The sequence below is a fragment of the Artibeus jamaicensis genome, unplaced genomic scaffold (assembly GCF_021234435.1).
Source record: "Artibeus jamaicensis isolate MK-2021 breed Jamaican fruit bat unplaced genomic scaffold, CSHL_Jam_final contig_311, whole genome shotgun sequence".
NCBI lineage: Eukaryota > Metazoa > Chordata > Mammalia > Chiroptera > Phyllostomidae > Artibeus > Artibeus jamaicensis.
The window spans coordinates 7,270,706-7,284,064 of NW_026521717.1; the positions used below are offsets into that span (position 1 = coordinate 7,270,706).

The 13,359-nt window shown below is 37.1% G+C and overlaps 1 protein-coding gene across 2 annotated transcripts in view; it reads left to right on the forward strand.

Annotated features, from left to right (window-relative positions):
• The window catches only part of BMT2 (base methyltransferase of 25S rRNA 2 homolog), a 161,262-nt gene that overhangs the window by 59,219 nt on the left and 88,684 nt on the right, over positions 1-13,359 (forward strand). The gene's annotated exons all lie outside the window — the stretch shown is intronic.

A 13,359-nucleotide genomic window follows, 5' to 3' on the forward strand; every position in this document is an offset into this window, starting at 1 on the left:
CTTTGTTTGACTTACTTCACTTAGCATAGTGCCTTCAAGGTTCATTCATGTCACAAATGCAGGATTTCCTTCCTTGGGAATTGATTGTGGGAGAAGAGTTTGGATGGACAGGGGAGAGCAACGGGAAAATCAGGACAACCGTAATAGAAAAATAACTTTAAAAATCACTGATAATGTTCAGAGAATGGATTTTCCATTAGTTAACGCCCTCTTGCCTATTTTATTAGGATATCTTGGTTTCCTGATATTGGACCTCAGAAAACATTTACTGATTTCATATGTGGTGTTGGAGATTGATGATACTTACTCTTGTCATTTTTTTTCTGAAATCACTTGTTTTGATAAATATACTTCATTCTTTATCACAGCATTTCCATATGAAAGTGTCAAAATAATGTGATAACTGTCTTGTTAATGATAGGTTTATACAGGTAGTTATTTATACTATATATGGTATAATACCAATTTTCAGACACTTCACATAAAGTACATTTTATGTTAGGGTATATTGAACATAGTTGGGTACGTCCAATCAAGATAATGAAGAATCATACTCAGTCTTAATAGGAAAAGTCAGTTAAGACCAATTTAACTGGTAGAATCTTAACCATCAGTTTGTGCTATAATTTTTATTTACTACACTGCTTCTAAATAAGGTGATCATATGCCCAGATTTGTCTTATATGCACTACTTTATGCTTATTGATTGTACTTCCTTTTATTTTCAGTAGTGTTTTAGTTTGTGTACTATATATGTGTTCCTGTGAGTTTATCTGTAAACTACCCATGTTTGTGTAACCGTAAAATGTAAAACTCATAACTATGCCACAGTTATAAATATACAGTAAGAAAAGTAAGGTAGATTTAAACAGTAGACAAACAAGATACAAGTAAATGGACATCATAATCTATCACATGACTTTTCTTATCCCATGCATTAAAAACTGGGTAACTTTTTTTTTCATGGCATAGAAGAGCAAGCAAAGATAAAAAGTGGAGATTATTGGACTTGAAAACATTCAGTCTGAAAATCTATAATTGAAAGGCAGAAGAACTAGTGACCAGTAGGATGAAGTATCAAGTAGCCCCAGCAACCAGAACACATAAAGCAGGTATATTTCCAGTCACTTGAAAAAAAAAATTTATTGAGTGCCACTATATCTCTATCTCTCTGTGCTTAGGCATCATGGAAAATAGTGGCAAAAGGGTAAAAATTTAAAATAGCATTATACTAAGAGACATAAATGTAAAAGTCCTGATTGACTTAGTGTACATTGAATTCTTAAACTTTATACTTCTGTATTTGTTACTTTTGGTTGCTAGTAGTAAATGCAATAGTTTACAGTATTCTTAGAGCAAAGCCATTGTTTTCCATGTTTTACTTTTAAGTATTAGCAGTATTCAGTAGTTGAAACTAGTTAACTTTTTTGCATTTTAATTTAATTTAAATACAGGGTGTTTTTTTGTTTTTGTTTTTGTTTTTTTGCTGAGTGTAGGGGGAAAACTTGCGCTTTTCAGAATCATTATGCCATATTTTATGATTTATCTATCTAGGAATCTTATTTTTTAAGTTTTTAATCATATAAATCATATTACAACAGCAAGGAAAAGGATGTGAAAAAGATTAATTTCACTTAGACTGTCAGTGTACTATCATAGGACCTATAGACCCTGTAATGTCTTTGTGTACAGATAATTTCTTTTCATACATAAAGAATTCCTGGAAAATGTTTAAGAGTCAAATGGATTCGTATGAAAGTTGGAGAGTTATGTCTTTTATTCCCATTCCCTTAATAAATAAAATTCTTAATTATATTTTATGCTTTAAAGAGTTATTGACAATGTATTTCCAGTATGGTATACACATTCTTCAATAATTATAAAACTGAACACACAGTTTAATTTTAGTTTGTCAAGTATATGCCTAACAAGTATGAAATTGAGAGTCTGAAAATTCACTGCGTTATGGAACCTTAATGAATTTTATCTCTGTCTCAATTACCCTAAGACTAATTACTAAGTTTCTTGTCACTGGTATTGTTTTAATTTTCTGGTTATTTGTATGAAATTATGGATAGTACAATAAATGTTATAATTGGCAATAGTGTAAAGGGGAAAGAATGGACCTCAATTTGTAAATACCGTTATCAGTTGTTATTTAACAATTGCCTTACCGTGCTTACAATCTCTCTTTTTTTTTTTTTTTTTTGAGAAAGTACCTTTGTTTGAAAGGATGGTTAAGAGGGAGAAAGGAGAAGTGAGAAAATTAAGAATAAATTTGAAGCCTGCTGTTAATTAAGGAAAACAAAAAAGGGAAATGTAAAACTCTCTGCGATTTAGTACTCCAGCTTGGACAGGATCTATAACTTGTGACCTATAGTGAAGAGTAGAGTTAGAGAATTTTGGTTTTCTAAACCTTTTACCATGGAGGTTATGGGAAAGCTGTTCTTTAGGGAGATACAATAGGAGTGGAAACTCTGTAATCAGTAAATTGTCTTAGTCTTGAGTTTCAGTCCACTCCCTTCTTTCATTGGCTCTCTCCCATTCTCCATGCTTTGCTTGGCCTAGGGCGACTCTTTACCTGTGGATCTGCCAAAGTCAGAGCTGACTTCTTTAGATTAGGCACTATGTTGCACACAATTCTGAAATGTTTACTTATACCAAATTTAATGGCATATTAGTATTAAGTATAGTATACTTAATACTAATAGCCAGTTTTGTTCTATTGGGTAACAGTATGAGGAGACATCTATAGATATTTCAGTTTTCAAATCATGTATTTATGTATGATTTTTTTTGTAGTGGGAGTCCTAATGTACCATTATATGTTTATTATATCATTTCCAATTCTCCCTCAGCTCAGCTCTACTATAAAAAGCCATGTATACATAATTCATAAGGTATTTTATTTGTTATAGCAATTACCTAAATTATATTTCTGCTTTGTAAATTTAAAGGCAAGAAGTTGGCCTTATCACTAATATATCATAGACATTTATGGAATACTAGACACATAATACTCAATATATATTTGAAAGAATGAAATAAAAATACAGAAACAGTTGAATAATTGAATGTAGAAGTTTGGGGTTGGTTACTTTATTTCTGGAGAATATTTTAAAATTCAGAGTGTGGCCTTAACAATTTGACCAGAGAGGATTTCCAGCCCAGAGAGAGGAGTATAGGTAGAAACACTTGGCTACAACCAAAAGAAGAATAACAACCAATGTAAAAATAATAAACAACCAGAACTTCTGGAACATCAACCTGCATGGAACTCCAACAACCAAGGAGTTAAAGAAACATTCATCCAGACCAATGCATTGAGACAGAAATATAGCCCAAAAGGAATATCAAAACTCCAGAAAAAGAGCTAAGCAACAAGGAGATAAGCAACCTGTCTGGTGCAAAGTTCAAACATTGGTAATCAGGATGCTCACAGAAGTGACTGAGCTCAGTTGCAAAATAAAGGAAGAAATTGAGGCTACACAAAGTGAAATAAAGCAAAATATACAGGGAACCAACAGTGAAGGAAAGGAAACCAGGACTCAAAGCAATGATTTAGAACAAAGGGAAGAAATAAACAGTGAACTGGAACAGAATGAAGAAACAAGAATGCAAAAGAATGAGAGAGGCTTTGGAACTTCTGGGACAACTTTAAACATTCCAGCATCAGAATCATAGGGTTACCAGCAGGAGAAGAGGAAGAGCAAGAAATTGAAAACTTATTGAAAAAATATTGAAGGAACACTTCCCCAGTCTGGCAAAGGAAATAGACTTCCAGGAAGTCCAGGAAGCCCAAAGAATCCCAAAGAAATTGGGTCCAAGAAGGAACACACCAAGAAACAGCATAGTTAAGTTACCCGAGATTAAAGATAAAGTGGGAATCTTAAAAGCACCAAGAGGAGACAGTTGCCTACAAAGGAGTTCGTATAAGGTTATCAGCCGATTTCTCAAAAGAAACCCTTACAGGCAGGAAGGGGCTGGAAAGAAATATTTGCTGTCATGAAAGGAAGGAACTACATCCAAGATGAATCTATCCAGCAAAGCTATCATTTAGAGTGGAAGGGCACATAAAATGCTTCCAAGTAAAAGTTAAGTTAAAGGAGTCATCATCACCAAGCCCTTATTACATGAAATGTTAAAGGCACTTAATCTAAGAAATAAAAGAAGATCAGAAACTATGGGCAATAAAATGACAACAAACTCTATCACAATCTGAACCTAAATAAGAAAAACTAAACAAACAACTAGAACAAGAACAGAATCACAGAAATGAAGATCACGTGGAGGGTTGGCAGTGGGAGGTGGACAGGGGGAGGGAAGGCACAGGGAATAAGAAGCATAACTGGTAGGCATAAAATAGACAGTGGGACATTAAGAATAGTATAGGAAATCAAGAACTTACATATACAACCCATGGACATGAACTAAGGGTCGGGGATGAAGCAGAATGGGGGGGGGGCACAGGGCAGAGTGGGATAAAGGCAAGAAAAAATTGAGACAATTGTAATAGCATAATCAATAAAATATACTTTTTTAAAGAAATTATTTGACCAGAGATGGCAGGTGAACCTCAGATGGAAGCCTTCTTTGAAATACATAAGTTGTCCAAACACCTTCTCCATCTGGATTCTTTCCCACCTCACTCTTCCAGAGCAGTGGTTTTTAGACTTCAAAGCAGTATTGTTTCCTTTATATAAGCCAGTCAGCAGCAATAGAGGTTACAGCACAGAAGTTTTAAGCTATAAATTTGAGCAAGTATTTCAGAATGACATTGTCTGCCTCACTCAATCTCTAGAAATGTTTATGTACTTTAACTGGGACTCAAATCAATGGAGTGGACCAGAAGGAAGAAAGAAACAACCAAACAGAAAAGAATGAAGAAACAAGAATTCCCCAAACTGAGGAGAGGCTTAGGAACCTCCAGGACATCATTAAACATTCCAACATCCAAATTATAGGGGTTCCAGAAGGGGAAGAGGAAGAGCAACAAGTGGAAAAGTTATTTGAACAAATAATAAAGGAGAACTTCCCCAATCTGTCAAAGGAAATAGACTTCCAGGAAGTCCAGGAAGCTTAGAGAGTCCCAAACAAGATGGACCCAAAGAGGAACATACCAAGGCACATCATAATTACATTAGCCAAGGTTAAAATGAAGGAGAGAATCCTAGAAGCAGTGAGAGATAAGGGGAAAGTCACCTACAAAGAAGTTCCCAACAGACTGTCAGCGGATTTCACAAAAGAGACCTTATAGGCAAGGAGGGGCTGGAAAGAAGTATTCCAAGTCATGAAATGCAAGGACCTATATCCAAGATTGCTCTATCCAGCAAAGCTTTCATTTAGAATGGAAGGGCAGTTAAAGTGCTCCTCAGATAAGGTCAAGTTCAAGGAGTTCATCATCACCAAGTCCTTATTATATGAAATGTTAAAGGGACTTATCTAAGAAAAAGAAGATCAAAAAGATGAACAGTGAAAGGACAGCAAACTAACAGTTATTAGCAACTACACCTAAAACAAAAGCAAACTAAGCAGACAGCTAGATCAGGAGCAGAACCATAGAAATGAAGATCACATGGAGAGTTAGCAACAGGGGAGTGGGAGTAGGAGAGGTGGGGAGAAGGTATAGAGAATAAGTAGCATAGACGGTGGGGAGATAATAGACAGGGGGAAGGCAAGAGTAGTGTGCGAAATGTAGAAGCTAAAGAACTTATGACACATGGACATGAACTAAAGGAGGGGAAAGTGGGTAAGAGAGGGTGTGCAGGGTGGAGGGGAATGAAGCAGGGGAAATGGGACAACTATAATAGCATAATCAATAAAATATATATTTTTTAAAACCATTTAAGAGGGAAAGCTTATTTCTCCCTTTACTGTTATGGATTAACTCTTTGAGAATATGTATTCTCAAAGATAGAAACAATTTTGAAATTCTGTATATTTAACAGAATTCACAGTATTCTAAGTAAAGTCCATTCTGACATAAAATCTCAAGAGAACTGTGGCTAAAGGCCAAGGTTTTCTTATGCCTTAACTGTAATTGAGAACTTAAGAAAGAGTTAGAGAATTTTAAAAGTATTAAGGTACTCACTGAGATACTGTCCCAAGGAATATTGTACTTTTGCTAACCATTACAGTTTTCCAAACCATTGTACTAGGGTGTAAAGTTCCATGAGGATAGATGAGGAACTCTGATTCTCTGCTGTGGCCCTAATATAGTAACTTTGCATGTAAGGAACCCAGTAGATTAGTGAGTGAATGAATTTGTTAGAAGGGACTGTAGAATTATTTTAAACAAAATTCCCAATAGTGCCACTTTGTTGATTAAGTAAGCTCTCACTTGAGGACATGGAGATGACTTAATTCAGGTTAGAAACAGGAACTATTTATTGTATTCTGTTTCCTTTGTTTATCCTAGAGTATCTTTTTAGGTCTGTGTATCATTATATAGTGATGTTGGCACAAAGTGTTTAAAGTAGGATAGGGCCATAAACACAACAGATTGTAGACTCAAGGTGGAAAAAAAGAATTAAAATGTTAGAAATAGACTATAAAATGGGTTTTTAAAAGAGGCAAAGGAGACTTTATATCCTCAGCAAATATTGCTATGGGGCTTCTATCTCTACTATTTGACTTCTTATCCTGGTTAATATAAGACAGTATATCCAGTGTCAGCTGACATGTTCAACCACCTTGAATAAAGATGAGATCATTTCAAGTAATTGCCTGAAATTAGGGCCTGCATAACAAAGATGAAGATAAGGAATAAAAGAGGAAGGAGAACTTTTCAAAGTGGAACAAATTAGAGACCTTAAGTTAGAAGACATAAAATGTTCAGATACGTAATTACAAAGTGTGACTGAGAGAAATGACCAACTGTCTTAGAGAAAAGCAATAAATGATTCCAGAAATATAGGCATATTTATTGTAGGGGAAGAACCCTTCTTATATATCTATAAAATTATTAATAGTCATTGTGAATATGACTATTCACAATGAATTTCTACTGTCAAGAAAAGATGATGTTCATTAAGTTATTTTTAAGAAGACAGGTAAATTTATATTAACTCTTAAAAGATTTCCATTACATATAAAGTATATTCTCACCAAATAATAGATTCCTATCCTTAAATCATTTGCTACCATACAATTGTTAATTATTAAAAAATACTGATGTGTAGGTTGCAAACAAGTTGTTATTTTTCTTTTTTAATATGTTTTATTGATTACACTATTACGGTTGTCCAATTTTTTTCTCTCTTTTATTCTTCTCCATCCTGTACCTCTTCCCTCTAGCATTCCCCCCTTAGTTCATGTCTATGGGTCATACCTATAAATTATTTGGCTCACCATTTCTTATACTATATTTAACCTCCCCCTGTCTATTTTTTGCTACCAATTATGGTTCTTATTCTGTGTACCTTTTCCTGCATTCTCCCCTTTCCCCCTCCCCACTGATAACTGTCCATGTGTTTGCCATTTCTGTAATCTGTTCCTGTTTTAGTCATTTGCTTAGTTCTTGTTTTGTTTTTGTTTTTTAGGTTCAGTTTTTGATAGTTGTGAGTTTGTTGTCATTTTACTGTTCATAGTTTTGATCTTCTTTTTCTTAAGAGAAGTCCCTTTAACATTTCACATAATAAGGGCTCAGTGATAATAAACTCCTGTAACTTGACCTTATCTGGGAAGCACTTTATCTGCCCTTCCATTCTAAATGATAGCTTTTCTGAATAGAGTAATCTTGGGTTTAGGTCCTTGCCTTTCATGACTTTGAATACTTTCTAGCCCTTTCTGGCCTGTAAGGTTTCTTTTTGAGAAATCAGCTGATAGTCATGTGGGAACCTTGTTGTAGGTAACTGTCCCCTATTCTCTTTCTGCTTTTAGGATTCTCTCCTTATCTTTAGTCTTGGGCAGCTTAATTATGATGTGCCTTAGTGTGTTCCTCTTTGGATCCAACTTGTTTGGGATTGTCTAAGGTTCCTGGACTTGCTTGTGTATTTCCTTAGCCAGACTGGGGAAGTTTCTTTAATTTTTTCAATAAGTTTTGAATTTCTGGCTCTTCGTCTTCTCCTTCTGACAGCCCTATGATTTGGATGTTGGAACGTTTAAAGTTGTCCCAGAAGTTCCTAATTCTGTTCTCTGGCACACCTGTCTAGATGATGTTTCTTCTTTAACTCCTTGGTTGTTGGAGTTCTTGAAGTTCAGTTTTCTGGCAGTTCTAGTCATGTTTTGTTTTTAAATTGGTTGTGCGAGGAGGTGAAGCATATCTGTTTATGCCTCCATCTTGGCCAGAACTCCCTTTTCTAATGGAAAATGATTAGTCACGTTATAGGGTTCTCTGATGGTGGTAGGTCAGTGAAGCAGGACCACCACAAACAAGTTATGTCATAAATAATAACAGATTAGTCATTTGAAATGAACAGTATTTTAAAATTTTATTAAGTATGATCATTTCACCATATTGGTAAGTGATATCTTAAGACATAATCACTTAGGAGAGGGTAACGAATGAGTATAAATTTTCCTTTCAGTTAATTTTTTTTATAATTTCAATTTTTTCCAGCTTCTTGCCAGATCTGAGTTCTGGTAATTTTTTGCTTCAGTGTAGCACTAAGTGTTTTTCTAGGAATAGAAGGATCATATCTGTTTTGTTTTGTTTTGTTTTGCAATTTCTTTGCATTTGAATTATTTAGGTTATTTTCATTCTTTAGTGTTTTTTAACCTATGTATAGGTTTATTGATTTTAGAGAGAGAGGAAGGGAGAGAGAAATCTCAATTGATTGCCTCCCATAAAACACCCTGACCAGGGGTTAAACCTGCAACCTATGTAATGCCCTTCTTGGAAATTGAACCTGCAGCCTTTTTGGTGCATGGGAGAATGCTCCAACCAGCTGAGCCACTCAGCCAGGGCAATCTTTAGGTTTTTGTAGGAATCTTGATAAGCTACTCTTTCATGAGGTTTAACTTAAAGAAAAACTGTAATTCATTCTACTCACTTACCTGGGAGCAAGAAAACTCAGTAAGTTGTGGTGCACTGTTAAGGAACAAATAGTAGAGATGTGCCACTGTCAATCCTCTGTGTTTTGGAGCTCACTTTCATTTCTCAGGTAACATGACACAATGGGAAGCTTGGCTGCGAGACACATGGACTCTCTGGAGGTGTGTATTATTCAGGGTTTTCCAATGGAACCAGTAGTATATGTGGGTGTGTGTAAATAGAGATAAGGGAGAGTTATTTTAAGGAATAGGCTCAGATGATTGTGGAGGTCTGGCAAGTCCAAAATCTGCAGACAGGCCAAGATGCTGGACACCCAGAGACAAGGTTTGAGTCTAAAGGCAGTCTGAAGGTATTAATCTTTCTGACCTTCAAGATGACTGTGAAGTAGGTGAAATCTACACTTACCTCCTCCCGGGACCAAACAGGAATTACAACTAAATTGAAGAACTGTTATCCTGAATAATAAACTGAAGACTAGCTGAAGAGAGTCTTATAATCAAGGATTAACAGAAGAAGCCACGTCAAGACTGGTAGGAAGAGTGGAGATGGGAAAGGGGCTAGCCCTTCTCCTACCCGCCTTGACTGAGGTCCTGGAGTGATATCTCAGCTGTAGGGGGTTCCCCCTAAAGCATGGGGACTAAACCCCGAGCTAGTCTCCCCAGACCAGAGCACCAGAGCCAGAAAGAGGCACCCACATAACATCACTATAAAAACAGTGGGATTCCTGTCTGCCGGGGAGAGACAGAGTCTGCTAGAGATAAAAACACCCTCTTGAATGGTCAATGCACAAAATTTCTTTTGCAGTGTACCTTGGGTCTCAGAGGAGGGTGGGCTAGCATTGCCTGTGGAGAGTTTTAGGTTTATAGCTCTGGGATGTAAGCTGTGGGGATAGCCACCAGCATCCCTGTATTGAAGCATTCTCTGATACTGCAGTTACCATCTTTCTTGGGTGGAACACCCCCATCCATGTGGCATCAGCCTGGGGAAAGCAATTACTTTACCCTCTGGAATCCTCCTCACACCACCCTGTGGAGCTGCTTTGACCAAGGTGTAGAAGTATGGGCAAACTCAGCGGGTGTCAGTGACTGAGTTATCTGGTTTGGGGCAGGAGCCATTCCATCCACACACCTATGAACCAAACTGGTGGTTCCCCCATACCAGAGATCCGATAGAACTACCCTCCCATGTTCCAACAGACTAACCTCAGGTCTTTGGAGGCCCCAGCTGCCTGACTTCTAGTTGTTCTGCCCTGCCAGGATCAGGACAAAATCCAGGACAGTCTGAGTTAGTTGGCTGTGGGGCAAGGGCCACACCCTAACCCTTCCCCAAAGCCTGAATGGCACCAGCCTCTCATAGGAGGTAGACTAGCCCCATCACCCAACTCTGGCAGGCTCTTTCAGTGACAGCCTAACAGGCAACTGAATGACAGAGGCAGGCAGATGTGGATCTCGTCGGCATGCCTTGGGACTTTTGCTGACTTGCCCCCAGGCCCAGTGCTGGTAAAAGACAGCCTTGGTGTGCAGCTTGGTCCTTCCTGTGAGCAACGGAGCCCAGCAGGGGCAGCCAAAACTGTTGCTCACTTGTAGCTCTAAATAGGTTGCCCAGGGCCAGCGAAGAGAGTGTCTGACATTAGCCTGCACCAGAGTTCCTCCAAAGAAGTGTAAACCCAGCATACCCAGTGGCCAGCTTCAGACATCAGAACAGTATACAGTAATTTTCACAAACAGCATATCCAAGGGGAGATCTTAGCAGGCACTAAACCCTGTTGAAGTGAATTAGTATGTTTTGTGTGGTTAGCATTCACATAGCAGCTTACACTTGGTAGTCCAGATCGAGCCTACAGTCACCCAGCCTGAGGACCCATCCCAAGTACTAATGAGCCAACAGCAGTCAAGACTAAATATGATAGGAGGGTCCACATAATCCACACAAGGGACATTCCTAGAGCATCCAGCTCATGTGACCAAGGAGACTGCACCTGTGGGTCCCCTAGGACACCTACTATGTACGCTCATCCCACAAAAACTGGTAGTCATTGCAGATCTATAATACTGGGTTGGCCCAAAAGTTCATTCAGCTTTTTCTGTATGATGGCTCTAGTAGTGCTTAGTTGTCTTTAACTTCATTCAAAACAATTCTGTTAGATTATACATCAGCATGCATTTAAAAAAAATATCAAAGTTGGTGAATTTTGTGCAGCTAATTTTAATATCGAAGATGGAAGAAAATATACATTTGTGGCATGTTATGCTTTATTATTTCAGTGTAGGTAAAAACACAACTGAAACAGGAAAAAAGATTTGTGAGGCGTATGGAGAGGGTGCTGTGACTGATTGAACATGTCAAAAGTGGGTGCAAATTTTCTTGGTACTGTTAACATTTTAGCCAAATATTTCTTTGCTGTGGGGCTCTTACGCATTGGACGATGTTTAGCAGCACCCCTGGCCTTTACCCACTTAGAACCCAATAGCATACAGGTGGCAAACAAGGCCTGCAGGACAAATCCGGCCCTCTACCTTGTTTTATCTGGCCTGGCACCTAATTTCTACCCAGCAGCAGTGCTGAGCTCTCACTTAACTGTTAAGAAGTAGTTACATTTATACAGTCCTAAAATTACATTCTGCCCTTTGAAGGCAACCTTGAGGCTGATGTGGTCCCCCCACATTGGGAGGTGAAAAATATCATATCTTACATCAACAATACACTGGAAGGAATAAAAAAACAGATTGTGTGTAGCAGAAATTGATTCAGCGATTTGGAAGATGAAGAAGCAAGAACCCTCCAAATACAGTAGAAAAAAATGAAAAGAATGAGGATAGTCTTCATTCCCAACAGTCGTCTCTTAATGAGGCCTTTGGGACAATATGAAGTTTAACAACATCTGTATCATAGCAGTACCAGAAGTAGAAAAGAGAGAACATGTGATTGAGAACCTATATGAAGCAGTAATGATGGAAACTTCTCTAACCTAGTGAAGGAAAAACACAAGTCTAGGAAGCACAGAGTTGCAAATAATGTAAACCCAAAGAGGCCTACACCAAGAAATATCATAGTTAACACAGCAAAAGTTAAAAACTTAAGAGTATTAAAAGCAGCAAGTGAAAAGCAATTACCTACAAAGGCATTTCCATAAGACTGTCAGCTGAACTCTCAATAGACACATTTGAGGCCAAAAAGTATTGGAATGAAATAGTCAATGTAATGAAAAGCAAATATTCAAAGAACTAACACCTATCCTTCTCATACTATTCCAAAAAAAAATCAAGAGTAAGAGAGACTCCAAAGCTCATTTTATGAATCGGCATTATTGTAATTCTTAAACCATATGAAAACACTACAAAGAAAGAAAATTAGCGGCCAATATCCCTGATGAATATTGGTGCTAAAATCCTCAACAGAATATTAACAAACCAGATCCCACAATACCTTATAAAGATTGTACTCCTGATCGAGTCGGATTTATTCTGGGGATGCAAGGTTGTTGAAATATCTATAAATCAATAATTTTGATAGAACACATAAACAAAATGAAGAATAAAATCTGAACCCATAAAAGCCTTCAGCAAAGTGAGAGTAAAGGGAACATAGCTCAGGATAATAAAGGGTGTATATGATAAACTTACAGCCAGCATCATATTCAGTAGGCAAAACTGAAAGTGTTTTCCTTGAGAGTGATGAACAAGATAGAGATGTTCACTTTCACCACTGTTACTTAACACAGTACTTGATGTCATAGCCACAGCATTCAGACAAGAAGAACAATAAAAGGCAAGGCATCAATTTGAAAAGGAAAAAGTAAAACTGGTATCACTTGCAGATGACACATTCTATATATAGTATACCCTAAAGATTTAACCAAAAGTTATTAGAACTGATAAATGAATTCAGTAAAGTAGCAGAATACAATATAAATATGCAGGAATTGGTTGGAGTTTTATACACCAATAATGAACTAACAGAAAGTGAAACTAAGAAAACAATCCTATGTACAATTGCTTCAAAAAATAGGAATAAATTTAATCAAGGATGTAAAGACCTATACTCTGAAAATTATAAAACACTGAAGAAGGAAATTAAACAAGACACAAATAAGTGGAAGCATATACTGTGTTCAGAGAGGAAGAATGAACATCATCAAAATGTGTATAATACCCAAAGCTATAGATTAGTGCAATTCCTATAAAGATACCAAAGGTGTATTTCACAGAACTAGAACAAATATCTCTGAAATGTATGTGGAAACACAAAAGACCCTAGGTAGCCACAGATGTCTTGAGAAAGAAGAACAAAGTTGTAGGACTCACACTACCTGATATCAAACTATCCTACAAGTCTTAGTAATCAAAATATCATGGTGCTAGCAT